The sequence below is a fragment of the Tiliqua scincoides genome, chromosome 1 (genome assembly GCF_035046505.1).
Source record: "Tiliqua scincoides isolate rTilSci1 chromosome 1, rTilSci1.hap2, whole genome shotgun sequence".
In the NCBI taxonomy this organism is placed as follows: domain Eukaryota; kingdom Metazoa; phylum Chordata; class Lepidosauria; order Squamata; family Scincidae; genus Tiliqua; species Tiliqua scincoides.
The window spans coordinates 19,570,018-19,597,991 of NC_089821.1; the positions used below are offsets into that span (position 1 = coordinate 19,570,018).

Below are 27,974 nucleotides of genomic sequence, written 5' to 3' on the forward strand. Positions count from 1 at the left end.
CATGTTTTGTGCAATGTAGGAAATGTACATTTTCTTCTTGTAATAATTTATTAATTATTGCACTGTTCAGTGTACCATATTGCCTTCCGTGTCCAAACCTCCACTGCAGCAGAATTTCTAATTGGGTGATGCAAAGTTTCCAGATTGTCATTACCTGTGATTCTGATGGTCAAAGACAGAGTTGTCAGTCAAGATTTTGAATAATATCAATAAGATTTTGAATAATGGGTGTCTGTACTTCTCTGCAGTATTTCCCTAAACCTCATTAGCTTGAGAAAGTTGCTTTATTATAGCAAGCTTGTCAGACAATCATGGTGAAATAAGGTCACAGCTTGCATAAAAATTTAAATGAAACAGTGTTAATAACTAATCCATATGCACATTTTTGTACGTATACCAGCAATATTTTTCTCCGTTCTAAAAAGTAGGTGTAACAGACTTTTTTTTGTTTTGTTCCGGTAATGATCTTCACCACCCTTTCACTTTCTCATCAAACTCTTCAAGTAAACCTTCATTGCTAGTGACCTTTTCAAAATCTCTTGAGCTGCCCTGTGTGAACTCTCTGTTATGTCACAATTTAATGGAATCTACAGTACATAGCGGGACAACTGTGTAACAGATTAACATAGCAGCAGTTACCAAGGGGAGTCACAAGATCAGATTAAATTCCATGCTGAGGATGGATCCTGTTTCATGAGTAGTCCATGGCTGATGCACTTTCAGGAGCTGGCTCTAACCTCACCACTGAGTACTGCAGAAGTTTTCATTTCTGGATTTGAGGTCCAATCTATCTAACATTTGAAAGGACATTGTACAGAAGTGGTTGCCAGCCTTCAGTCTTGAAAGACTATGGTATAAGCCTACAGCACCCGGTATTCCCAGGCGGTCTCCCATCCAAGTACTAACCAGGCCTGACCCTGCTTAGCTTCTGAGTTCAGACGAGATCAGGCACGTGCAGGGTATCTTCCCCATTTTTTGTACAGAAGTAGTTCTGAGTGAATGATAACTATTCATACATTAATAACGTAAGCAGCCCTGGATTAACCATGAAGCAAAATAAGCACGTGCTTAGGGCATCAAGGGAAGGGGGCCACCACATAGTTTTTTTTTTCCAGTGCCTGATTTACCATGGATAATGGTGAGGAAAAAAAAAACAAAAAACCAGTGAACCAAAACAAAGTGTGGAAAAAGAAGGGAGAATCACTGAACCCAAAATACAAAATATATTTCAAGCTAATTTGAAATATATTTTATTTTAAAAATTGAGTTTATTTTGAGGTGTTTTTTTTTTGTTTTGTTTTTTTGCTAAATTCTGTTTTAAAGCACTTAATGGCTTAAGAAAATCTAAGAATTTAAACATTCAATCTTAGGCAGCACAATCCCAGCCTGCACTGAAACAGGCAGGCAAGCTAGCCTGCACTGTAATGCAGCACAGGTTAGGTGCAGACTGGGGCACAACTTGGAGTAAAGGGGACTTATGTCTCCTTACCCTGGGTAACATCCCAGCCAGCCCAGTGTGGCTACTCAGATTTGCACCAGTGAAATTGCTGTCACAAATCCAAGCGGCCTATGTAAGGCTGCCTGGCCAGGGATGGAAGCCTGGCTAACTGGCATTTCCAATGTTTTCTTCTTGTCATTTGTTAAATCAAAATACTTTTGAACTTTGAAGCGTTGGAGGCACAACAAGTAAAGGTCAACACTTCAGAATTTTATAGGGCTGGAAATGCTGGCTTTCTTATGGCAAATAAAGGGATGACTGTGTTGGTCTATCAACAGGTAGCACATGGGGACCACAGGGGATACAGACTATTTCATCCCTAACTCTGCTTTTATAATTGACCAGCTGGTGTTGAATGGGCAGCTACCCAGCTCAGCCTTATGCTGGCTGAAGATTTAGCTTCAGGAATTGGTGAGTTGCCATGTGTGGGTTGAGCTGATCTACATTTACCTTTATTGTCGTACCCTCTTCAGCATTTGTTCGTTCTTCCTGTTTTGGACATGGAAGGGGAGAGACACGTTTGGTTGTCCCTTGGGACAACTGTGCACTTTTGCTGTATCACATCACAATCTTATGTGTGTCCACTCAGAAGTAAGACTCATTGTGCACAATTGGGATCACTCTCTGGAAGGTATGTGTATGATTGGGGCCCCAGTGTCCTAAAATCAGACTACTTCTCTGTGTGGTGGCATAGCTGGAGGGGGCGGACCATCCAGGCTGGCAGGGAGTGGGCAAGCAGCAGCTCCCCTCGGAGCCATTCCCGGCAGGGGGAGCAGAATGGAGCCATCAGAGGGGGGCAGCCTGGTATGTAGAACAGGTACCCCAACCCGCCATGTAAGTGGCCCCTTCCACTCGCCATCAGAGCCATTCAGGGCAGCAAATTTTTGCAGTTTTTAAAATCATCTTATTTAATGCAAAATGAAAACAGTGTGTATCTATTTGGAATGGTTTGTTTTTATATTATGTAGTGCCCTGTGTGTGCCTTGCTTGAAGGGTGGGTTAGAAATGTTCTAAATAAAATAAACCTCCTGAATAAAATAAAGCACCAGACTTCATAAAACAGCATCTTTTTGATCACTTAAAAGGGGGGCTGATATATAAGTGCTAGTTGCATTTTAAGGAAATGAAGCTACAGAGCCCAATCCTATCTGAATTTCCAGCACCAGTGCAGCTGCAATGCAGCCCTGAGGTAAGGGAATGAATGTTCCCATACCTTGAGGAGCCTCTGTGACTGCCTTCCCACAACAGGATGCAGTGCATGCCCCATTGGTACAGCTGCAGCAGCCCTGGAAAATTGGATAGGATTGGGTACTAACCTAGCTGTGGGTGACTGGACCATTGATTTCAATGGGGCATAACGTATATCAACTCCAATGGACTCTATTTACTAGAAACAGTTCATGTCTCCTGGTACTCATTTATAGTAAATCACTGCCTCCATTATGTGCCCTGTTTCTGTCTTTTGGAGCTGCTTTGTTAACATGCTCATGTGATTGGCTAGATTTGCCATTTTTCAGTCAAATTGATGCATTTCATCTCTGGTGGTAGCACGTCTAAGAACTGTGTGCACTGACCCTAAGACACTACGCAGCCTGCAGTTCTACACACAGCAGCAGCAGAGATCTATAATAACACGTTGTAACATGTAACATTCTGCTTTTCAAATATATTTTTAACCAAAGAATCCAAACCCAACTGACTTTTTAAATGGGAGGGAGGTCATTGCTGTGTAAACCATTACAAAAGATAACCAGGTGGTTAAGAATCTTCAACACAGTGCAACAGTGGAGCAGGTAGAGCCTGTCAGTGGGTTCTTGGTATGAGAATAGGACTGGTGACAGAAGAATAGAAGGCACAATGGGCACAGTGCCTAGTGGTTAATGACTGTCCTTTCTCCCTTCTTCTCCACTCTTCCTACTAATCTGACTGGGATTTTCTGGAAAACTATAGCTTTCACTGCCTCTTTCCCCGGCGAATAGGAATCCCAAAACCCAGGGGGATTCCCTCCCTTCTAGAAACTACTCATTAGCAGAACATGATGGTCATACAGGTGTAGTAAACTCCCTCCCTCCCAAATAAACTTGGATCAGACAGGTAACCCTGTTAAAAAAAAGTATCACACAATGACCCACCAGATGCCTTGGGGAGCGCTCAGGAGAGCACAATAACTGTATCTTTTTACCTTTCCCTTGCATCTAGCATTCAGAGAAAAGATCCAGACCACATACCAGAAAGAAAGACAGTTACGACACAAGGGGAGGGCAGCTGGTAAAGGTTGGCAAGGAGATTAAAATGCACATAGCATGTAAAACAGACAGCACTGCTCCTGGTTTATTCAGGCTGTTCCCAGATCTGGTCCATGCGCGATGAGGCAGCAAGGTGGAGGGTTTGTCCCTTTCCATAAAACAATAATGGTTTCCCAGCATTGAACTGAGAAACACACACAAACATCACCATCTGCAAACGGATAAAACCTAGGATGAGTAATGTTGTAGGTTCACCCAAATGGGTGACATTTGGGCTACAGTCACCTGGGCATCTCTGCCTGTCCTTTGAGCTGGCTAGGTGGGTCTGGGATGCCCAATCAGCTGTTCCATGCCAGCAGGAGGGCTGGCTAAGATCGGTTGTTCTGCCTAAACCCAGACATGAAAACAAGCAATCCACACTGGAACCTGGCTGCCCTGACATGTGGCTCTTCTGTAATGGGAAGGGCTTTAAAGAGGGCAATGGCTACTACTGCCGGATGTCTCAGCAGCTTTTTGGATTCTGAGGCATCACAGAAGCCTCTGGGTGGGCTAGAATTGTCCTAAATTAGGGAGAAAGAGGCAAAAATTTGGGAGAATTAAGTTATTTTTTCTGCAGGTATGTTGCATGCATATTCCAACTTCCATCCATCAAATAGTGATGGCATCTGACCTAGATGCCTTGAAAAGGGGATTGGACAGATATCTGGAGGAAAAGTCCAGCACAAGTTACAAGCTGCGATGGGTGTGTGCAACCTTCTGGTTTTAGAAGTGGGCTACTTCAGAATGCCAGATGCAAGGGAGGGCACCAGGATGCAGGGCTCTTGTTGTCTTGTGTGCTACCTGAGGCATCTGGTGGACCACTGTGAGATGCAGGAAGCTAGATTAGATGGGCCTTTGGTCTGATCCAGCAGGGCTCTTCTTAGTTCATCTTGGATTATGTACCTGTCTTGGATTAAGCAATTCAATATGGATTTCTGAATGTGGATCATGAACCTGGCCCTCTTTCTTTTCTCTTGCTCTGATTAGGTTAGTTGCTCTACCTTCTCCAAACTGGTCTGACTGTAAAGCCACAAAATGGAGAAGCTCCGGTTGAGCACAGGAGCTTTTCCATGGATTCAGAGGATGTCAGTGCTGCTGACTCACTGTACGTGCTGGAGGCAAAATGCTGTGTTACTCGGTGGGGGGGGGGGGGAGGGAAGGAGGGAATGAACATTGCAGAGATTGGTTGATAGATAAGGTCACCCAGTGCCTCAAGTAACCAAATGAAAATATCTGGGATGCTTCACTCATGTCGTGGCTCTGTAGAGAGAACAACAAATAACAGCCCCCTTCGTACAGTCTAAGCTGCTTCAGCTTCATTCATATCGGGTCTGATTGAGTATTTTAAAATTGATCTAAAGCATGTTTCAAAGGAGTTGTTGGAGATCCCTGCTGTGATTTTCTCTCAAATTAACTGGGTTTTTAACAATGTGTTTGGTTGACACGGTGTATCTACTCGCAAACAGACACAGAACCTCACAACATCCTCCTTCTCTCCTTCCCCCCCCTCCGCCCCATGGCTGGAATCAACCAGAAACTTCCATGATTGTGACAGAGGTGCGTGAGTTCCTATTTGTACTCCCTCTTTTTATTTTGCCTTCCCTCCTCTGCTGTGTCTGCACTTCCTGCTGGGCCGAAACTGCCAAAATATCTCCTGACAGAAAACATTCATGTCAAATGTTAATAACGAAGAACAAACAAGGAAATCTTTTTAAAATGTTCAGTTCAATTTATCCAACCCATCTGGGATGCCTAAGAGCCCCATCCTATAATTATGTGTTGGTTGTTGTGTTGCGCAAACAGCGCTCATGTTGCGGCCGTAAGTAGGGCAGAGCTTTCTGCTTCTGCTGCCGCCAGAGGAAGCCTTGTACTCAGTAGTAAGAGACAAGCCATGTGCAAGATGGTGCGGCTTATATAAGGCAGAAGGCCACCCGGATACAACATGGCGGCAGGGTCTCCAAGAGGAATTTTCTCAGGGGTACACAGTGTCTTTTGAGCCCCTTCCCAAAGGGGAAGGGGAGGGGCAAAACAGAGCAGGGGGAGATTCAAGTGTGGAATCTCTCATGTTTGAGTGACACTCCTATAAATAAAAATGTCTTCCATATGAGCAACCAACATGAATTCTTCCTGATGTGCTAGTTTTCTATATGCAGGGAGGTATATGCGAACATATGGTTTCCCTTCTGCAGCAGCACAAGCAGCTGGAACCAGGCTGCGATACTAGATCCAGGAAGGGGGCTAGGATTTGGCAGACATTGCTGCCGCTGAGCCCACCCCATTCCTGAAGCCAATTTGCCCTCCCCATCACCACCCCATTCTGCTCTCTTCTGCCCTCATCAGCATCCTGCTTTGTCCTTCCCCTGCCACGTTCCTCCCTCCTCCATACCCATTCCATACCACCTCCCCTACCAAGGTACCTGGGTCGGCGGGTCTGGATAAAGGTGCTGTCATGTGTGGAGCCATTTGCAGCCTCCCTGCTGGTGATCCAGCAGCATGTGTCACAGTGCGCTGTTGGAAGCTTTTTGCAACTGCCATAAGGCAGTTGCCTCTGGCAGAATACTCATTCCGCCAGAATTCAAGACCAACAGGATTGGACAGTCGGTCTTACTAGCAAGTTGAATTTATTGAATTGAATTTATTGAATCCACCGGGTAGGTGGGACTCGTTAGCCTGGAAAGGCAGCTCATCTCTGATCCCAAACCTCCACTGCCTTGTGGCTACATCCAGTTATGGAAAAGGCTTCAGGAGTCAACCTCGAGGCAAAATCCAGAGCCGGAGTCCCTGAGGCAGTTCATGGCTGAACACAGTCATGTTCTGGCAACTCCTGCGAACCAACCGTATTGGCTTCTGCCTTTCCATTGGACCATTTCAGTGACATGGAGAGGGGGGATTTGCTGCATGGGAAAGTCTGTCCTCCATATCTGCTTTACCCAGGCTTCGCGCACTGGAGAGGACACTCTGTTCCAGAACCACCATTCAGAGCACTATACCATAGTCTTCCAAGATTGAAGGATGCCAACAATGAATTTATTGAATTGAATTTGAAACTACTGCATCAGCCGTATATAGCGCAATGATGGAGCAAGGGTTTATTAGCAGAGTTGGTCAAACAAAGTCTGTGAGAGCCAGTGGAGGGGCCATAGCTCAGAGGAAGAGACTCCACCTTGCATACAGAAAGACACAGCCTCAATTTCTAGTGTCTCTAGGTCAATCAGAGAAAATGTCCTGTCTGAAACTTTACAGCAGTGATTTTTAGCCTTTTTCATCTCATGGCATATTGACAAGGTACTAAGATTATCAAGGCACACCATGCTGTTGGTGGGGGGTTCACACTCCCCAATGGCCCTACTAATAAATGACCCCCTCCCAAACTCCCATGGCACACCTGCAGGTGTGCCAAGCTGCACTGATTGAAAATGGCTACTTTAGAGAGTTTGTATCAACCATACTGACATAAGTGGACCAATGGTCTGGCTCAGTCAAAGACAGCTTCCTGTGTTCCTAGAACCTGGTTCAAGCAAACGCAAGGTTTTTGTCTTGAATTTCAGCAAGTGCATAAGCAGCCTTGTGAGCCACATGGAAATTATCTGAAGGCTGGCAATGCTCTGCAGACCCTTCTTTATGGCACACCCCTGGTGATTTGGAGTTTTTAATCACAACTTGTGTGTGTGTGTGTGTGTGTGTGTGTGTGTGTGTGTGTGTGTGTGTTTACTTTAAATCACTCAATTATTTAAAGTCCTTTTACCACTCAACATTGACCATTCTAGCTCCAGGTCTCTGGAGAGTCAAACTTGTGCTTATTCTTGAAATGTTTTCTGGCTTGGCATCATAGAGCTGGAGAGATCTAAATTTTCTACAGGGGGCAGCTACCCTTGATGGTCCTAGACAAACACTCATCTGGCCTCTTTTGAGAGTGGTTTTGGGCCTCCTAAAAAATGGAGTGAGAACAAATGCAGGCAAATCAAGCTTTCTGTTCACTCCCAGGAGTGTTTAGAATCTTTCTTCTGCTTGTCATCCTTCAGAGGTAAATCCATTTTTAAAAAGCTACTCTGGTGGAGGGAGTCACATTTGCATCTTAGCCATGTCCAAAACTGTGGCTGTTACCTCACATGATTCATATGTGACAATGCCTGGGAACCAGGGATGTTATTGGTCACATGTGAGGACACATGTTACAGCTGCCTTGCTGGAGCAGGTCTAGCTCTGGCTTCAAGATAGTGCTACCATCAGAACTTTGGAAAGTGAGCTTTAGCCCTGTGGTACCTAATAGACAACTTCTGATTCCCCCCAAGACAGAATCGACATATGTGCAGCCATCCAGTCTGTAGATCAGGGGTCTCCAAACTATGGCCCGGAGGCCACACCTGGACCCTGACAAGATTTTATCCAGCCCACAGCAACTAAAAATAGTTTTTATTGCTACAGTAAGTTTTTGTTGCCAAGGTTTGACTTTTTACTCCTTAAATGCAATTTCAAGTTTGTTTGTTTTTCAAGTTATAATTTCTCAGTCAGGCCGTGGCATATATCCTGTGATGTGTAATGTCAGGCAGAATGCAATGAAACAAACCATGTTGAAATATTTCTATTCTATCAAAAGTTGTAGCCAAAAAACCAGTGGGGTAAGGACAATGGTGCATCACCAGGCCCACCACCCGGGGAATTATCTGCATGGGAACTGGTCCATTACGGGGGGGGGGGGGGATGGCCTCCCACACCAGATAGTGCAAACCCTAGTGACGCCGCTGGAGTCAGGCATTGTTTCTTTGTGATGGTCACATTTCTCTGTTACCCTGAATCATATCATTCTCATTACAAAAAAGATCCAAGTGAAACTTATTCATTCATTTAAATTTCATTCATTCATTTATAAAACTAGTTTTGGGGGGCTCAAGAAAATGTGTAAAATATACAGTGTGGCTCTCGTACTGAAAAGTATGGAGTCCCCTGCCCGAGGTGGCTTGAGGACCATCAGTCTAATGCTGTTGGCATTGCACTCTGTGGGATGTCCTGGTGCTCAAATGACAGAATACTTGTGGCAACCAAGACCTGAATGGCATTGCTGAAGGGTTGCTAGTGGGTCTCATTGGCAGGGTTGACTGGGTTCTGCTGGCAGAGCCACATACCAGGATCAAAGCAGGAAGAGCAGGGTGTGAGGTCGGTCAGAACTCCTTTGGAGAAAAAGAAACTATGTTGGAAACTCTATATTTGTTGACCCTGTATGTCCCCTGAGTGAAGGAGCTGCAACACTTCAGATCGTATTTCAGTGTTCACTCCTCACCATATCAAAAAGCTACTGAACAGCGTACAAGATGTTTGTGTTCTTATTGCCTTGAATGGGGGTGTGGGCTCCTCCACTTCCTCCAGTTCTTCCCAAGGGGGCAGGTCCACATCACAGGGCTTGGTGTAAGACATTCTGGGGAGCAATTGCCTGGATGGTGTAACAAACCATAAACAGAGATTTAATTAATGCTTACAAGTGTTTATTGCTTTGCACAAGGGGTGACAGTTGTAGTAAAGGGATTTGGCCAATGTCTCTGGAGAGCTGTTATGGTCCATAGTTGTGTCACTCAGCTCTGGTGCAGATGGACTCTCTGCAGAGTATCCCAAGGGTGAGGTCATATTATTTCTGAGTAAACATGCAGAGATTGGAACTCTGATATACCTTTTATATTTATCTGGAATATTGTTTAATTCCACGTTTCAATTTTTATGCATTTGCTTTACCCTTCTGCAACCTACTGTTACCCTGCACATGTCTGATCTCAAAAGCTAAGCAGGGTCAGGCCTGGTTAGTACTTGGATGGGAGACTGCCTGGGAATACCGGGTGCTGTAGGCTTATACCATAGTCTTTCCAGACTGAAGGTTGCCAACCAACCTACTTCAATCATTTGGGATGAAATGAGAGAGATTTTTTTTTTTTTTAAATGAAGTATAATAATTTCAAAAATCAGGATAAGTGGCAGGAAAAGAAATCACTCACGGAGAAATTTAAAGTTGATTGTTGTATGGTCTTAATAAGATGCAGTGGTGTAGCTAGAGGGGCTTCCCCGTAGGTAAGGAGCCTCCCCGTAGCGTGTAAGTGACCCCTCTCCCTTTCCTTCGGAGCCATTCCGGGCAGGGGGGACCAAAACAGAGGCATACACCTCTGTTTTGCTTCCCATGCCCAGAATAGCTCCGAAGGGATGAGGAAGGGGCTACTTGTACGCCGCAGAGAGGCTCCCTGCAAAACATAGTTCGTTGCACCCCCTCTACCTATGCCACTGATAAGATGTGGCTCTTGGAGCATGGCTCCTGCACTTCAAAACGTACCACTACACCTCTGGTCATTGTTTGGGGCCAAATTAGATGTGCACACAGATGTATGCACACAGAACTGCCTCTTCAGAAACAACCATGCCAGAGAGCTAACCTAGTCAGAACTGGGGCTTATGGGGAAGGGAACGTCCCCTCTCTCCCCATGTGCCATTTTCATGCTGAACTGCATTGCAGGAATTTACTCCTAACTACAAAAGTTTGGAAACATGCTTCTTGTGCAGCTGTCTGTGCACACATCTGATTTGGCCCTTGGCATTCATAGATACTCCATGACACTTTCTGTGACAGTGGGAAATATACTGTACAAAAAACAGCACTGAGATACAGGAAGCTGGACTAGATGGGCCTATGGCCTGATCCAGTGGGGCTGTTCTTATGTTCTTATGATTAAAGATGATGAAAATTATATCTACATACACGTATAGGCTTGCACACAGCACATCCAAGTCTCAGGTTAGCTTATGGGGGTTTACACCAACTTCTCTACCGCATGTAATGATTTGGCTTCTTGCCCTCTGCTACTGGAGTTTAGGGTTTTATGTGAGGGTTTGTTCAGTCATGCTGTGTCTCGCATGCATGTAATTGTAGATGATCTTGTAGACCACACTGTACGTCTATTGTATATTGCCCAGAAGCAAACCCTGGTGTAGTAGGTCATGCCAATTGCCACTGTGATTGCCGTACCAGTGTCTGCACAGAATTAGGAGCAGTCTCAGTACTGCAAAGTCCTAGGATGCACTGCTTTTTATTTTATAGGTACAAACTGATCTTTTGACGCTTTTTCTCATAACCTGCTGTGCTTTGGGATTAGAGGGTATAAAGATAGCCAGGGTTTACTTCTGCGCAACTGACATCATCCTCCAGGGACAAGCACATGAGAGGGAAAGGTTAGTAACAGAATGCGAGGGGCAGAGCAAGTTGGAGAATCAAGAGACATAAAGTATTCTGAAATGCTTAGTGAGCAGAAGTTGGCAGAACTATTTCTTCTTCAAAACAGAGAAGATTTTTTTGGCTAGTAAGATGCCCCTAAGGAGCTTTCGACAGCAATGATCCCGATCTAGATGGTTGTTGTTGTTTTTTTAACACATACTTGTTTAAGAGAAGATTCAGCACCCACAGCAAGCCAGTACTTAGGAGCATCGAGACTGTTCAGCTTGCAGTCTTCTTGAAGTAAGGGAGCATTTGTTCCCTTACTATGGGGCATGCCGGTGGATCGCTGGTGCTCCACAACTTGGCAGTCGTGTGGACCGCCAGGTGGCAGAGAGATGAGTGGGGGCATGGGGGAGGCAGAGAGGAGGCGTTCTGGGGCAGGGGAGGAGGGGAGGGCGGGAAGAGGGTGGGCAGGAGGCATGCTGGGGGAGGGAGCAGGTTGGGGCCTGCTGCAGAATTGAGTAGCACCATTGTGGGGCTACTTGCCTTTCCCAGGGGAAGGGGATGAAAGGAGGTGGCTACCCTGTTGCGCGCAGGATGCCGCAGCAGCCATTTTGGCACCGCAGCAGTCCCGGCACAACAGGCAGCTCAGGATTGGGCTGCCCATCAATAGATGCACAGAACTCAAAGCATAGCTGAGTAGTTTGCCTGATTAGTTCTGAGCAACGGTACGATTGTGGAAGAGGGCAGAATATGTCCTTCATAACAACGTGATGAATCATGTGAGGTAACACAGAGAAATAAAAAAATTCCTCCCCCCAAAATCGTAGAACATCTTTCAGAAGCAAACTGATCATGTAATCACATTTTTGTTAAGAGTGAAGAACACATGTTCAACTGGAAATTGGGACAGTCTATCACAACGGCCACATAAATTGACATATTCCTGATGAATGTAATGTCTGCAATCTCCCATATAAGACATTATGACCTGCCCCAGTGGATCAGAACAGAGCTACATCTAGCTTAGATGTTTCCAAAGGCAGTCAGTTGAACTTGATGTGATGGTAACTGAGTGGCGTTGGACATGCTCTTGCTATACAAGAAATCGAAAGTGCACATTCCCTCCACTTAATTTTCCTTTGCATTCAGTGTCATATCAGAGATACTGCTTTTGCATTTCCCCAGCCCAGGATATGAACCAGCCATCTCTGTGCATCTCTCAGGCAGGTGCAATGCAAAGGCCGCAGTTGATGGTGGTGTGATGGTGTTACAAGGAGCAGGAAGCAAGAGTTAAGGCACTTACTGTTTTGGTGCTAAAACTGGACATCTGAATGGACTCTCAGAGGGCCTGTGCAAAGGAACTGGAGAGGTAGCTGCTGTGCAAATCAAGATTTTGCAGGCTGCATGAACGTGGCAAAATTGTTGTGATGTGCATGAAATTGGCCAATGTGTAAACAGATTATCAGAAACTCCAGAATAGCTGTAGCAAACATCCCATGAGGAAAAGGACAGATGTAGGTATCGTCAAAATTCTGCCTCTCATTCACAGCTATTCCATGGCACATACTACTTTGGGGTAGTATGTAGTTACTACATTTGTTTTCATATTATAGCCTAATACTTGCTGTGCTTGTACTGTGTGCTACTAAATTTGACTTGCATTAGAAATGAACATTTTTCACTGGCAACGATTCTCATGAAGATGTGACGATGATAGAAAGATCTAGTGACAGGCATTTAAGCTGCAATCCTCAGCACACTTAGGGCCCAATCCTATCCAATTTTCCAGTGCCAGTGCAGCCATGCCAGTGGAGCATGCACTGCATCCTGTGGTGGGGAGACAGTCAGAGTGGCCTCCTCAAGATATGGAAACATTTGTCCCCTTACCTCAGGGCTGCATTGTGGGTGCACTGGTCCTGAAAAGTTGGATAGGATTGGGCCCTTATTCACTCAACTCAGTGGGACTTACTTCCACGTAACTGTGCACAGGATTGCTGTGTAAGTATGCTTGACTGTATTCTTTAAATGATGAGCTTGAGGCTGTTCTTGATCTTAACCAGCAGCATCACACTTGCGGGGCTGACACCTGAAGCGGCACAGCAAATGCCGCCCCCTTACCCAATGATGATCCTCCTGCTCTCCAGTGTTCCAGCTCAGCGCTCCCCTCTACATTTCGTCTTCCTCTCTTCCTCTTCCTCTCCCCTCTTCCTCTCTGTCCCCCTCTTCCTTTTCCAATCCAGAGAGCAGAAGGAGGTACAGTGAAGACAAGTGGGTGGACAGAGATGGTCACCAACATCAATCAGCTGGCTGAAGCATCCACTTCTGTTGACCTCATGAATGGGCTGGCCCCGTATACTTGTATTGGTTGGGGCGTGGCATCTGAAACAATTAGTATGAAGACAACTTTCAGTATGTACTTATAGTTTAATCAGGGGTGGCCTATCCATGATTCCAGTTGTTGCTTGGAGCAGTGGGTGGGTGAGATGTCAAACTGGCATGGGGCGCCTTGCCTACTCCCTTTCCCAGGGGGAGGCTACCTTGCCCCCACCTCCTACTCTAGCTGGCCCCTACCCTAACCTCTTCTTGTGCATTTGAAAGAAGAGCAAATGAGAGGGTAGTTCAAGTGCAGCTCTCCTTCTCTTTCAGTGGTGCTACCCAGGATCACAATAGTGAAGCTGCGGGGGGGGGGGGAGGCATTGCTGCCACCTCTAGGTAGCTTCAGCCTCTGCTGCTTCCTTTAAGCTGGTCAGTTGGGGAAGACACTAGGAGAGGAGAGGAATTACTCCCTGGATCCTTCCTGCTTGGCTGTTTAGAAACAACAGAGGCAGCACTGGTGATGGAGATGGGATAGTGAGGTGTGCACAGAAAACTGTGAGGTTTTCTTTACACAGCATGTGGTTGGTCTGTGGAACTCCTTGCCACAGGATGTGGTGACGGCATCTGGCCTGGATGCCTTTAAAAAGGGATTGGACAAGTTTCTGGAGGAAAAATCCATTATGGGGTACAAGCCATGATGTGTATGCGCAACCTCCTGATTTTAGGAATGGGTTAAGTCAGAATGCCAGATGTAGGGGAGAGCACCAGGATGAGGTCTCTTGTTATCTGGTGTGCTCCCTGGGGCATTTGGTGGGCCGCTGTGAGATACAGGAAGCTGGACTAGATGGGCCTATGGCCTGATCCAGTGGGGCTGTTCTTATGTTCTTATGTGCATGTTGCTCCAGGGCCATTTGGGCTTGCTTCAGGTGCCAAATTGCTCTGGGCCAGGCTTGACTTTAATGTTTGTACAGTGGGCCTTCCTTGTTTATGGGCTCAGCATCCACGGATTTCATTCTGCAGGTGCTGCACCCACTGCGGGAGGGCCTCACAGGACCTCCTGTTTGTGGCCTTCCTGTCACATCTGGGAGGTCCTGTGAGGACCTTCAGGCAGATTTGGGTAGAAATGGGTAGCCATTGGGGGGGGTGTGTCCTGGAATGGATCCCCTGCAGATCCTAAAGGCCCACAGTATTCTGCTGAGCAGGACTGCGACCAAGACTCCAGGTCTCATACTAAAGGTCTGGTAAAGAGTGCTGTGGAACTACTAATAATGGCTTCTAATTTGTCAAGCAGCACCCCTGGCACTGACAGCCCTTGTAAACAGTACCTTTCTGGTTTGGGGCTTGGCAGGAAGAGATTTGCCAGCCAGAAACCTGCCCCCCCCCTGGAAATTCCCCAGCTCCGTACTGGCTGGCACATGAAACTTGACAAGATACTGTTCTTCCTTGACGAGATATTTATAAAATTGCTACATTGATGGAAATTCCCCCAATGTATCATTCATGATGTATGCTTATATTTAATTTAAGATCAACTGTAAATATTTATCCTCACACTATGAAGAAGGAGACCAATATTTGCCTCCCCCCCCCCCAAACAAAAATCCTGCACAGTTGGTTGATTTGGCCTTGCTTGACTGGAATACTTAACCTGGAATGTCTTTACAAATAAGGCAGACTTTTCTTCCATCTTATTGTTGGGCTGGCTTCCTACGGTTCCTGGTTTGACCAAGGAGCATCCCTGCCAGGCTCCCCACAAACAAACCTGCCCCCCTCCCTTGGCTAAGTGAAGCTTGTTTCCATGGTAGCCTCATTAAATTTGCATCTTGTTCAGCTTGGGCTGCATCAAGGCTGCTAGTCGTATTTTTAGCCCATGGCTGTTACATAATGAGAGAACCGGGGAGAGTGAGAGCAGGGAGGCTCCAGTGTAGAAACGGTGACTTTGCACGGCCCATTTGGCTAACTTTGTTCATCGGGGGCCCTGTGCCACTTCTGCAGCAGGTAGATCCAGAGTTATCCCCGGTTCCTATCATCCCTTTCCATAAGCTCAGTCAACCAAGCAGTGGGCATTTAAGAGCGGATATCACTTAATACAGGGAAGATGATTGATGGCTGCCAGTCTCTGGCATGGACCAAACCCTTGAAATATTGTTCTGCGAGGATAAGGTAGACCAGGAAGGGATGTACCTTGCCTTTTGGAGGGGAACCAGCCCATGTGATTTCTCGTAGTGAGTACCCCACTGACTTTTTGAAACAAGACAGAAAGAGAGTGGGAAAAGATAATGCCAGTAGTGTAGCTTGGGGGTAAATACTTACTTCCAAAACAGTAAGTACTGCAGGAGCCTCAATGTGCCATGTAAACAGCCCCTCCCGTTCACCATCATAGCCATCCTGGGCAGCAACAGCAATGCGCAAACGCTCGCCAAGGATTACGTTCTACGTTAAGCGCGTGAAACTAAAATGGCGTATGCTCAAAATTGCATTGTGAACATCCCTGACGTCTGGAAAATGTGTGCTGTCTCTTTAAAAATGACGAGGCACCAGTGGGAACAACAGTAGCTTCATTCCTAGGTGCCCTTCAGGGCATGTATTTAGGAAGCAGAATGGCAGACCTAATCGCCGGCTGTGATTAAACTGCTGGTTTTTTTTGTGGTTTTTGGTTTGCCAACTGCATGAAGTTGAATGCGCACAAGTCTATGGCGTTCACGTTGCAGAAATGCATGTTGTAGGCTGACTGTATCTGTTGGCTGAATGGCTTTCCTTTCCAGCAGCCATTAAGCCAATCTAAGTTATTGTCTTGCGTGTTTTGTATCTCCTATTCCGTGAGACTGAAAACAGCGTCGGCTCTCTGCAGAAAGCTGCTCTGAAAAGTGGAGCACAGAAATAAGAAGGCACATCCCATGGTGGGAGCCACATGGAACCGAATCTATCAAGTACCCTTGTTGTGTAACCTATGATGTGTTATATCAAGATTGATATCAAGGTAGTTTGTGAAGATAAGCCCCAAACATTTTTAGCTTGAAACTATACTACTATGCTTAGAAACTAGTCCCATTGAGTTCATTGGGACTTACTGCCAGGCAGGGATGGGGACTCGTGACTCATAGACTCGACTTGAGTCACCAAAACACATGATTTTTGCAACTCATGGTGACTTGAGTCACGTGTGTCAAAAACTTGGGCACTGACTTGACTTAGAGTCAAAATGACTCTAAAAATGGCTCTGGATGAGTTGCAATGGCCGCACTCATTTGCAAGTCAAGGGGGGCAGAGACGCGGGACTCAACTCAAGACTCAAGGAAGTGTCTCAGCACATCCCTGCTGCCAAGCAAGTGTGCCTAGGACAAAAGCTTTCAGTGTTTCACACTCAGAGCTGTGACACTAGCATTCATCTATACTGTTTTGGGCAGGGTGACCAAACATCCTCTTTTTCTATGACATGTCCTCTTTTCTTAGCTTTGTGTCCTGGAAAAGAACTTAAATGTCCTCCTTTTCCCTGTGAGCAGGCCCCTTCAAGCAGCACATAGCCTTCTTATACATTAATAAATTGTATGTAATAAATTATATGTAATATAATTTTAAATTTACTAATAACATAGTGTTTAAATTAACCACATGAAATCACTATAAAAGTGTTTTTAGTTTCTATTTTGTCGTGTCCTACATTTTTGCTTGGATGCCCTACATTTTGGGGTGCCTTGTCCTCGTTTGCAGTTATGACATCTGGTCCACCCTGGTTATGGGTGACTCTGTGTGTGTACTTATTTGACATGCAAAAGCTGCTTGTTAGAAGGTAACGTGTTATGTTATCAGACTGGTCAATCAGTCACAGATATCGTGTCTTCCAAAGGCATCCTAATCTCTTCTTTGCCGGCGAATCTTCTGCTGATACCGAATAGAAATTCATGTTTGTCACAGCCTGTTGCACACTTACCCAGAATAAACAGTTTAAGGGCACCATCTTAACCCACTTTCCAGCACTGGCATAGCTGTGCCAGTGGGGCATGTGCTGCATCCTGCAATTGGGGGGCAGTTATGGAGGCCTCCTCAAGGTAAGGCAATGTTTCTTCCCTTACCTTAGAGTTGCATTGCCCATATGTCAGTGATGGAAAGTGGGTTAGGATTGCACCTAAGTGCGTTCGTCGCACCTGTCAAAGAAACTGCCTTTAAGGTCCAGAGCTTCAGAAAGCACAGGGTTAATTCTCTTACTGGATTGCTGTGCGGAATCAATCAACTTGTCAGGCAAAAAAACCCTGTTTTTTCCAGTTGCAGAAAGAAATACAAAAATTAGTATTACTGGGTGCTGAAAATACTTGCATTGGGGACCACGACATCTTTGTAGATGAGGTGAGCCACTGATTCTGGAGTAGAGGCTTTCAAGAAAACTGAGTTTACTGTATCTAAAGAAAGGGGATCTAAAGAAAGGGGTTGTGAAGGATGTTTGTGTGTTTGGGGTCATTTTGCTTTCCTGTTGATATTAAGCCTATAGAACAGGGGTCTCTAAACTTTTTGGCCAGAGGGCTGCATCAAATACCTGGCACGGTGTTGAGGGCCGGAAAAAAAATTTAAATATAAACATGATATAAATAAGAGATAGAACTTAGATGAGTGAATAAATGAATGAATGGGCTCATTCATTCAACCTCTCTGGCCCTCAGAACACCCTTCAGACACAACCAGAGCATAGTTCCTGTCATGTTCGGCCAAGTGGGCCAGAGGCTTTCAGGGGACAAGAGGCTGGCCGCGGGCCAGATCGAGGCTTGCCCTGGGCCGCATCTGGCCCCCGGGCCGGGGTTTGGAGACCCCTGCTGTAGAAGAAATCATCCTCTTCTGCTAGTTTGATTCCATGAACTAAATGCATTCCTGAACTTCATTGACATCATTGGGGTCTGCGTATCTTTTTTGGAATTGTAAAAAGTGTGACTCTTCTTTAGGAACTGACTTTAAAATAGGGGTTAGCAATTGGTAATCCCAGATTCCGGTTGACTCAGAGAGCAATCCAGACCTATAAGGTCAAAGATTCACAAGGTTTGGACCATGGGAATCTTAAGGACTGCTTGCAGAGTCTACCTACCTGTTAAAGATTTTTGAGGGGAGAGCTCTGAGTTTCCCCTTGCTGAGGCTGGGTTGACCTCCATGTGGTACAGGGACTTCTCTGTAGAAGCCTCTTGGCTTTGGAACTCTCTACTGCAGGGTGCTCCTTCAGAGTGCTCCTCCACTCAGCCTTAGAGAGAGATTTACAGCCCAATCCTAACCTGCACTGGAACAGGCAAGCCAACTGGCCTGCATCATATCCAGTGCAGGTTAGAAGGTAGCTGTGGCACAACTCAGAGAAAGGGGATATTTATCCCTTTACCTTGTGTCACACACCAACCACCCCATGTGGCTACTCGGATCTTGGCAGTGAAATGGCTGATATAAATCCGAGCAGCCTGGTGTAATGCTGGGCTGGCTGGGAGGGGGTTTAGGATCCAACCTAAGTTGCCAAGGCTGGTCCCGCCCCCTCCCAGGTCCAGTCTGCCCAACAGTCTGCCCTCCCCCTACCCAAAAACGCCTCTGTATTCTTCCCTCCCATGTCCTCGGCTGGCGCTTACATGCTGGCCTGGGTAGGTAGCCATGTGTCCTTGTGCCAGTCCAGCCTCCTCTGCAGTAGTCACAAACATGCTTTATGGCTCGCTTGCAAGAATTCTAGACTGGCGCAAGAGACTTGCACTGGTCGAAGAGAAAGTAAGTGTTGCCCACTTAATGACCATCTGTTCTTCCAGGCATCTGACGTTTGATTGGTGAGAGTGGTGAAGTGTTTACTACTTTTTTAGATGGTTTTTATTGTCTCTGCTTTGTTATTTGATTTTTATTGCATTTTATTGTGTGTAGGTTTAAAAGCCATTTTTATCTATTTGTTCACTGCTTTTCAGTCTACTGATGGATGGCAGAATTCAAACAAAAAAAAAATCACAGCCCAATCTAAACTAATAGTTGAGCCATCACAGGCCCCCTGTGGTGCTGGCTCCAGAGTGTTACAACCTGGCTGTAAGGCACGTTTGTGCTGACTTGAGAGTCAGTTGGTCCAGTGCCAAGGCTTGCATTGACTCACCAGGGCCAGATCCAGCCCCTGTGCTGGCCAGAGGGGATACTTTTGTTCCAGGAGGTGCAGGGAGTGGGAGAGGATGGCAGGAGGGCACTCCAGGGGTGGGAGGGGGGTTTTGGGTAGGAGAGGGCAGAACGGGGGGAAGTTCGGGCCTGTGGGGAGATGGGATTGGTGGTAGATCTGAATAGCCCCATAGGACAGGCTGGGGTTTGGCATAGGGTAAGATGAAAAATATTTCCTTCCCCCAAGGTGACCTCCAACTGGCTCCTAACTTGTGCCTTATACAGCACAGGCCACTGCAGCTGTGCTGGTACAGGTTAGGATTGCATCCTCATAGGCAAAGAACAATCATGAAGGCAGCAGTATAGCTACTGGAGTAGTCAGCCACACAGTAGGAGAGGACACACTCTGGCAGAGCACCTTCCCAAAGCAGCCCTCTAGTGCAACCAATCACTGACCAGGCTTGCAAATGAAATGAATAAATTTGCATTAGGGCCTTTTCTCCACTTCTGCTGGTGAGCTCCAATGCAGCAGTTCAGTTCATGATTGATACCCTGCACCTCTAATCCATGGATGGTGTGGCATGGGTTGGCCAAGAGCCGACGCTGCTCCAGTACGCATAGTTTGGTCGTACGTTAGCATGCAGCTGACATTACACAACCCGTGGGTTTGTACTGTTGTCAATATGCCTCAGGGCTGATTACTGTAAAGCAGCGACAGTGTGGTGGCAGTTCAGTCTCACGAAGGACGTTCCATAGATGGAATGGCTTCGTGTGCAGCAGTTCATTTCAGGGCTCCAGCTGTTTTTACTGTGGCTCCATCATTTCAAACAGTTTGGAATATTGGGGTGGAAGGAGCCTATGGAGGAAATTGGTACAGCTCAGTGCGCTACCCCTACATAGTTACATTGCCAGCATGAGTCAGATGTCTGGGTGCCTGGTGGTTCCAGATCAAATAAGAACACGGTTTCTGAAAGATCTGTTGCCGGCACATATGCCTCCGACAGCTCACCCATTGTCAACAGAAATAAATGTTCTGCAAGCCAAATTCTGCCTTTGTGGTCCCTATGTGGTCCACATTCACCTTCAGTTGGACTCTGCCGGTGTCTCCATGGGCCTCGTTTTTCCTGCCAAGCTTTTATTACTTGTGTGACTGTGAGAGAAAGAGTAGGGGGAGAATAAAACCCAGCTTGATTCTAAACCAATAACTCTGAGCTCTAATAAAACCTCTCTCTTTGTTTGTAAACTGAGAAAAAAATTGATCTGAAATCATGGGATATAATAAACGCACACCCCCATGATGCCACTTTAACAGCTAGCTTATGAGAAAAGCACTAGACTTTAAGCTGCTTGAAGTGTTAGGGCTATTCGGTGTCCACCCCCCAAATGGTGATGACTTTATTAACTCTTGCTGGGGAAGCCCAGGCACTCATATTCCAGTGAGGCTGGGTGGATGCAATCTACAGTTTGCTTTTAGAAATGGAATTCTAGGAAATCGGAGCCCTGTTCAGAAGTTAGCTCTCCTTGGAAAGCAAGCATTGGAGGAGTGATGTGGGCTGTGGTGTACCTGGGTCCCGTTAGGGAGAAGGGCGGGATAAAAATAAAGTTTTATTATTATTATTTATTACCTAAGGGGAGGCAAGGGGGGACAAATGCCCCGGGCACCAGGCTTGGGAGCAGCGGTGCTGTGCCACTATTCACCCCCCCCCCACAGTACCCCCATGGCACTCAGTCAGCCCACGTGCCAATCTGAGGGCTGCTCCCTGAGTGCCTTTCACCCAGAGGCATTCTGAGAGCCGGGGAAGCAGCGTGCTGCCTCCCTGACCCTCCAAAGGCCTGAAAAGCCCTCAGAGGGCCTAAGAACATCACTTCTGGTTCACAGGAGAAACTGGAAGTGACAGTTTTAAGCCCTTAGAAGGCCTTCTGAGAGCTGGGGAGGTTTCTGGGGGCATTTGTCTCCCTTGCCCTCCCCAAGTACACCATAGCCCACAACTCTCCTCCTATGTTTGCTTTCCAAGGAGAGCTAACTTCTGAACAGGGTTCCGATTTTCTAGAATCCATTTTCTAGAGGCACATTTGTTTTAACAGCCACGCAACCCAATCTTATGAATGTTCATTCAGAAATGTCCTGCTGAATTAACAAATATTCCCAGTGTACCAGTAAGTCTGATTTCACCATTTAAAATATGACATTTGACTTCTGAATGTGAATTCTCACCTCAAAATTTGAGGGCCGAGATTTGTTTGGCATTTCTAGATAGTTTTCAGTTTTGGAGTGTGTCAAATGCAGGAATCGCATAAGCTGTCAACTATCAAATACTCCCTTACCCTTTGCTGAGCCCCAACCTGGCTACTCAAATCCGTGCCAGCTAAACTGACGATGCGAGTCTGAGAAGACCCATGTGAGGTGTTCAGGCCCAGAAGGGAGTTAGGATATGGCATAGGCTTCCTCCGCCATCACTGCCCCCCTCCCAGGCCTGAACTGCCCCCAGCCTCCCTCACCCTGAAACACCCCCTCCCCATCTCCATTCTGCCCTTCCCCTACTCCATGCCACCTGGTGCAGACCTCATGTGCCCCAGCAGCCGTTCTGCTGGAATACAGTGGTAGTAGGCAGCTCAGGCCTTCCTGTTAGTGCTCCTTACTTACTCATTAGTCACAAACATACTTTATGGTTCATTTGTGACGGTTAGTGATGACACAGCCATTGCTGCATCAGTGATAACCCAGGTTTGGATTGGCCTGTGAGTCTATACCAGGGGTGTCCAAAGTTTTTGGCAGGAGGGCCACATCAGCTCTCTGACACTGTGTCGGGGACCGGGGGGGGAAAAAGAATTAATTTACATTTAAAATTTGAATACATTTACATAAATGACTATATTAAAGATGTACTTATGTGAATGAATGAAGGTCTTGCAATAGCTCAATGCCTATAAAAGGCCTTTCGCAAAGCAAGGCTGGCCTTTCCTTTGCTGCCGCTGCTGCATCACAGACGTGAAATAGCAAGCAGTGGAGGGAGCTCTCATCCCACAGCTCACACGAGAGGTCAAACAGTCGCCCTCACGCTGAGAGAAGTTGCGTTGGGCCAATGCGGGCTTCAACAAATCTCCAGAGGGCCAGAGGCTCATTGGAGACTGGGGGCTCCCTGAGGGCCACATTGAGAGGCCTTGAGGGCTACAAGTGTCCCCAGGGCCGGGTTTTGGGCACCATAAGAACATAAGAACATAAGAACAGCCCCACTGGATCAGGCCATAGGCCCATCTAGTCCAGCTTCCTGTATCTCACAGCGGCCCACCAAATGCCCCAGGGAGCACACCAGATAACAAGAGACCTCATCCTGGTGCTCTCCCCTACATCTGGCATTCTGACTTAACCCATTCCTAAAATCAGGAGGTTGCGCATACACATCATGGCTTGTACCCCATAATGGATTTTTCCTCCAGAAACTCGTCCAATCCCCTTTTAAAGGCGTCTAGGCTAGACGCCAGCACCACATCCTGTGGCAAGGAGTTCCACAGACCGACCACGCGCTGAGTAAAGAAATATTTTCTTTTGTCTGTCCTAACCCGCCCAACACTCAATTTTAGTGGATGTCCCCTGGTTCTGGTATTATGTGAGAGTGTAAAGAGCATCTCCCTATCCACTCTGTCCATCCCCTGCATAATTTTGTATGTCTCAATCATGTTCCCCCTCAAGCGTCTCTTTTCTAGGCTGAAGAGGCCCAAACGCCGTAGCCTTTCCTCATAAGGAAGGTGCCCCAGCCCCGTAATCATCTTAGTCGCTCTCTTTTGCACCTTTTCCATTTCCACCCCGGTCTATACAAAGGAAAACAGACTCTCTCTCTCTCTCTCTCTCTCTCTCTCTCTCTCTCTCTCTCTCTCTCTCACTTTGTGTTTGTGTGTGTGTTGGGAATTTGCTGATAATGAACGGCTACTGCTGCTGAGCATTGACCAGGAGGAGAGGGGTGTCAGACCTTTACTGGTGGGCTTCACCTGGTGGCAGTGGCCTCTTACTACTGGGTGTCTGACCTCATGTGCTACCTCTGCTTTCTTGTGTATCAGAGTTCTATGACACAAAGGAAGTTCACCTTCAGCACAGACAACTGTTCGTGTCACACGCAGTGCTCCTCACATATAACCCTCCTCTCCTCCTACCGCTTCTCCAACACTTCCATCTTTCCACCATCTCCATAGCAACAATACTGCTGCTAAAAGATAGCAAAAATGTCTATATATAGCTTCCAGATCTCCTTGCCTTCAGCTAAGAGCCTTAAACCAGGGAAGACAGTTGAAGCACTATGCGACTAACGGTGGAACAGAGAATTCTGTGTAGTGGGAGTGATCTAGAGGGGACTGAATCTAGGCCCTAAACTTATTTCTGTCTGAATGACCTTCCTGCCACATGAGTAGAAAGGCAGCCAAAAGCATTCTGGCCCAGGAAATTCCTGCAACATATTGCAGCCAGTATTTTTATGGTGAACGAAAGACCTTTGATTACTTCATCAGGCAATACGTCTGTCCACGTTGGGGCTTGACATAAGAGTCTGTTCCCACAGTGCATGCAATTAAACTAGCTTCTGTGGCTCTGTGCCATAACAAGCGCACAGAGCCACAAAGACTACTTCTCATACAGTGCAATCCTATGCATGTCTCCTCAGAAGTAAGTCCCACTGTGTTCAGTGGGGCTTACTGCCAGGCAAGTGTTATAGGATTGCAGATTGAAGTGCCCTGTATGTTCATAGACACACAAACCAACAAACATGTTCCCAAAGTGGGAACTGAGCCTCCTTAAGAGAATGTTGGCAATTGCTAAAGTAGACCCAGGCCCCATCACTTAAGACACAAGTGTAGATGGATGTGCTTCTGTGTTGCTTGGAACAGGGGGTTAACCCCATCCATTTATCCTTTCACCTCTTCTGCCTTGTGGTACTTGTGACCATGTAGTTCTTCCACATTGCCAATGTGATGGCTAGAAGTGTGTTTCTAGGACAGGTGTGTCAAACATAAGGCCCATGGGCTGGACACATGATAATTTATCTTTATCTGTCCCCCATGATAATCTCTCGTATCTTGAAAAAGTTCTGTATATGTCTTCTGTCATTTGTGGTGAATGATTCTTAAGTGAGAAAAAAAGAGCTTATTTCTGGTCATTACTTGCTGGATGATGTCACTTCCTGCTTACTGACATCACTTCTAGCACTCAGCAGTACCATGAATGCTGTTTGGCACACTGTATGAAACAAGTTTAATGCCCATGTTCTAGGACATGAGCAGCCCAGTCCTAAGCAGTGCTGACTCAGCCTGGTCGAATGGTCTATGCAGTATCCAATGCAGCTCAGGAGGTGGCCAGAGCTCTCCTTGGGGCAAGGGGATATATTTCCCCTTATCCCAAATAAAGCCCCATCCATCCCATATCTTCTCAGATATTTAGCTGGCACAAATCCAGGAAGCCCTGTATAGGGCTGCATGGCCAGGGAAGGGTGTTAGGATGCAGCAGAGGAGACCACCACAGATCCTGTTCTCTCTCCGGCCCAATCTTCCCCCTGCTCAGTAAAGCCCCCTTTTTGCCACCCTCTCCATGCCCCTACATTGCCCAGCGCAACCTTACCTGTGCCAGCTAGCACAGCTCTTGGATGTAGGGCTGGCAGGCCAATGCAGGCCATTGGGAGCTCCTGAGTTTTAGCAAGTTTGCAAAACTCTGAGCCAGCGCTGGCTCAAGCCAATCTTAGAATTGCTCTGTACATGAACACAGCTAGAGAACTGTGTTTGGCTGTGGCTTCCTTGTGCGTGCCCACCACACGTTTACAGACCACACTTTCCAGGGTTCACCTGGTTCCCCCTGCAGCCCACTCTGTTATGGTAACAATCATTTGGCTCTCACTTGCAAGTGCTGCATTTGGGAATGATGAATGGTTAGGCTTGAGCTTTTTTTTCTTGGGGGACAGATTATTTCTTCCTGTTTGACTAGTTCACAGTCTTTGTACACAATTTAAATTAGGATTTATTTATTTAATAAATCTGTTTGTCTCCCTTCAGTTGAAGCTCCCAGAGTGACATCCAATAGAGAGATACAATAGATATTGCAATAAATTTTTTAGCTGTTAGGTCATTAGATTTTTAATGTGGACACTCTTGACTTTCTTAGTATGCTGCTAGGGGTTTTGCTTTCCTGGGATTTCACCACAGAATTTCACCACTGATAGGCTGCAAAGAAGGCTTTCAGAAAGGCTAAATAGGATTTCTTTGTAAGGGAAACTGAAATAAAGGTTATACTGAACTAAAAATGGAAACAATTTGAGAAAATCCTTCCTTCTTCGTAATTGTGTCTGAATTTGGGAGGGGGGAGAAAAACTAGCAAAAATACAGTAGGTTGGAACTGAGACTTTGTGTCCACTCTTCTACATGGTACTTAATTTGTTAATTGCCATCTGTTAGACTGCATGTGTAGTAACACCAAGAGGCTCTGATCCTGTTTGGCCTTCTTTCTTAATTAATCACTGGCACCAGTGTAAAGGCAATGCAGAACAATGCTGCAATGTCTTGGTGATGATGAGTTCACTTTGCACACGTACAAATGGCAAATCAAGATGGCATATTCGGGATTCATGTTAGCATCCTTCAGTCTTGGAAGACCACGGTATCGCGCTCTGAATGGTGGTTATGGAACAGAGTGTCCTCTCCAGTGCGCGAAGCCTGGGTAAAGTAGATATGGAGGATAGACTGTTTCCCATGCAGCAAATCCCCCCTCTCCACATCGCTGAAATGGTCCAATGGAAAGGCAGAGGCCAATACGGTGGGTTCCAGCGGCATCGCAGGAATTGCCAGAACGTGACTGTGTTCAGCCATGAACTGCCTCAGGGACTCCGGCTCCGGATTTTGCCTCGAGGTTGACTCCTGAAGCCTTTTCCGTAACTGGATGTAGCCACAAGGCAGTGGAGGTTTGGGATCAGAGTTTTCCTTCTCTCAGATGAGCTGCCTTCCCAGGCTAACGAGTCTCATCTACCTGGTGGCTGTTTAGTCGCCTCTTACGACAAGTACAGCCAAATTGAGGGCCTATTCTTGTCCCCAGCCCCCAGGGGAACGGGATACGTGAGAGTTCCAGTTATTGACTTCAACAAACGTGAATGCAAATCAAGTGCTTTGCTTACAGCTTTCATTTCTTTATTGCAGTATTTGGAATTTTCATGTCCAAGCTGATGCTGAGGGTCAGGATTGGGGGTGGTGGTGCACCTGCATAGCTTTGGCTTCACTGCTGTCACTGGAGCTCCTAAGGCCATTCACGGGGCTCCTGCTTTGTTTACTCTCACTTTGAAGATTGCTGCGCCTTATGATAAGATATCTTGACAGCCTTGCACACATGAATGTGTGGGAGTGTATGGTAAATAACCACACAGTACTCTTTATTAGTGTTGGCATATTACATGGATAAAAGGTTAGCATGGGTAGTGCCTCTAACCATGACTTAAAAGTAGAGGTGGGGAAAAAAGTTTTATTTTTTCATTGATTTTAATGTTTTCCAAAAGTTAGAAGTGCAGAAAGCGGTGATATAAGTGGCATAGGGTCAGCAGATGCAGCCACAGTCATTACCCATGCACCCCCCATTAAATAATAAAAAATCAAATAAAATGGTTTTTTTCAAAGATTTTTTACCTTTTTTGCTGTTTTTTTCTACAAAATTGAGAAGTGCAGAAAGCAGTGTTATGTGTTTCATTTCATTATCACCATTTTCTCCCACCTGTACTTATAAGGATCATAATATCCTTTGGACTCTTCCCATAGAGTCTGCTATTATTATTGATTTAGTGCCACCACTGGACATAGTGCTTTAGAGACTAGTAGAAGCAGTAAGACTACAGGTCCACCACTGATATGGTATTCTCCCTTAGACAACTGCTGGAGAAATGCAAGGAACAATGACAGCCACTCTTTATAGCCTTCATAGATCTCACAAAGGCCTTCGACCTGGTCAGCAGGGATGGCCTCTTCAAGATTCTCCCCAAGATTAGATGTCCACCCAGGCTCCTCAGCATCATCTGATCCTTCCACAAGGACATGAAGGGCACTGTTGTCTTCAATGGCTCCACATCCCTTTGACATCCGAAGTGGCGTGAAGCAGGGCTGTGTTCTTGCACCAACCTTGTTTGGGATTTTCTTCGCTGTCCTGCTGAAGCATGCCTTTGGAACCGCAACAGAAGGCATCTATCTCCAGACCAGATCAGACGGAAAGCTCTTCAACCTCTCCAGACTGAGAGCAAAGTCCAAAGTTCAGCTGAAATGTCTGCGTGACTTCCTCTTTGCCGACGATGCAGCTGTCACTACCCACTCTGCCAAAGATCTCCAGCAGCTCATGGATCGTTTTAGCAAGGCCTGCCAAGATTTTGGACTGACAATCAGCCTGAAGAAAACACAGGTCATGGTTCAGGATGTGGACTCACCTCCCTGCATTACAATCTCTGCGCATGAACTGGAGGTTGTCCATGACTTTGTGTACCTTGGCTCAACGATCTCTGACACTCTTTCTCTCGATACCGAACTAAACAAACGCATCGGTAAAGCAGCTACCACGTTTTCCAGACTCACAAAGAGAGTCTGGTCCAACAAGAAG

General features: G+C 46.3%; 1 protein-coding gene and 1 pseudogene across 8 annotated transcripts in view; one reads left to right on the top strand and one right to left on the bottom strand.

Moving 5' to 3' along the window:
- The window catches only part of SLC8A3 (solute carrier family 8 member A3), a 161,665-nt gene that overhangs the window by 63,875 nt on the left and 69,816 nt on the right, over positions 1–27,974 (top strand). The window lies entirely within an intron of this gene.
- On the bottom strand, positions 858–976 carry LOC136638130 (5S ribosomal RNA; annotated as a pseudogene).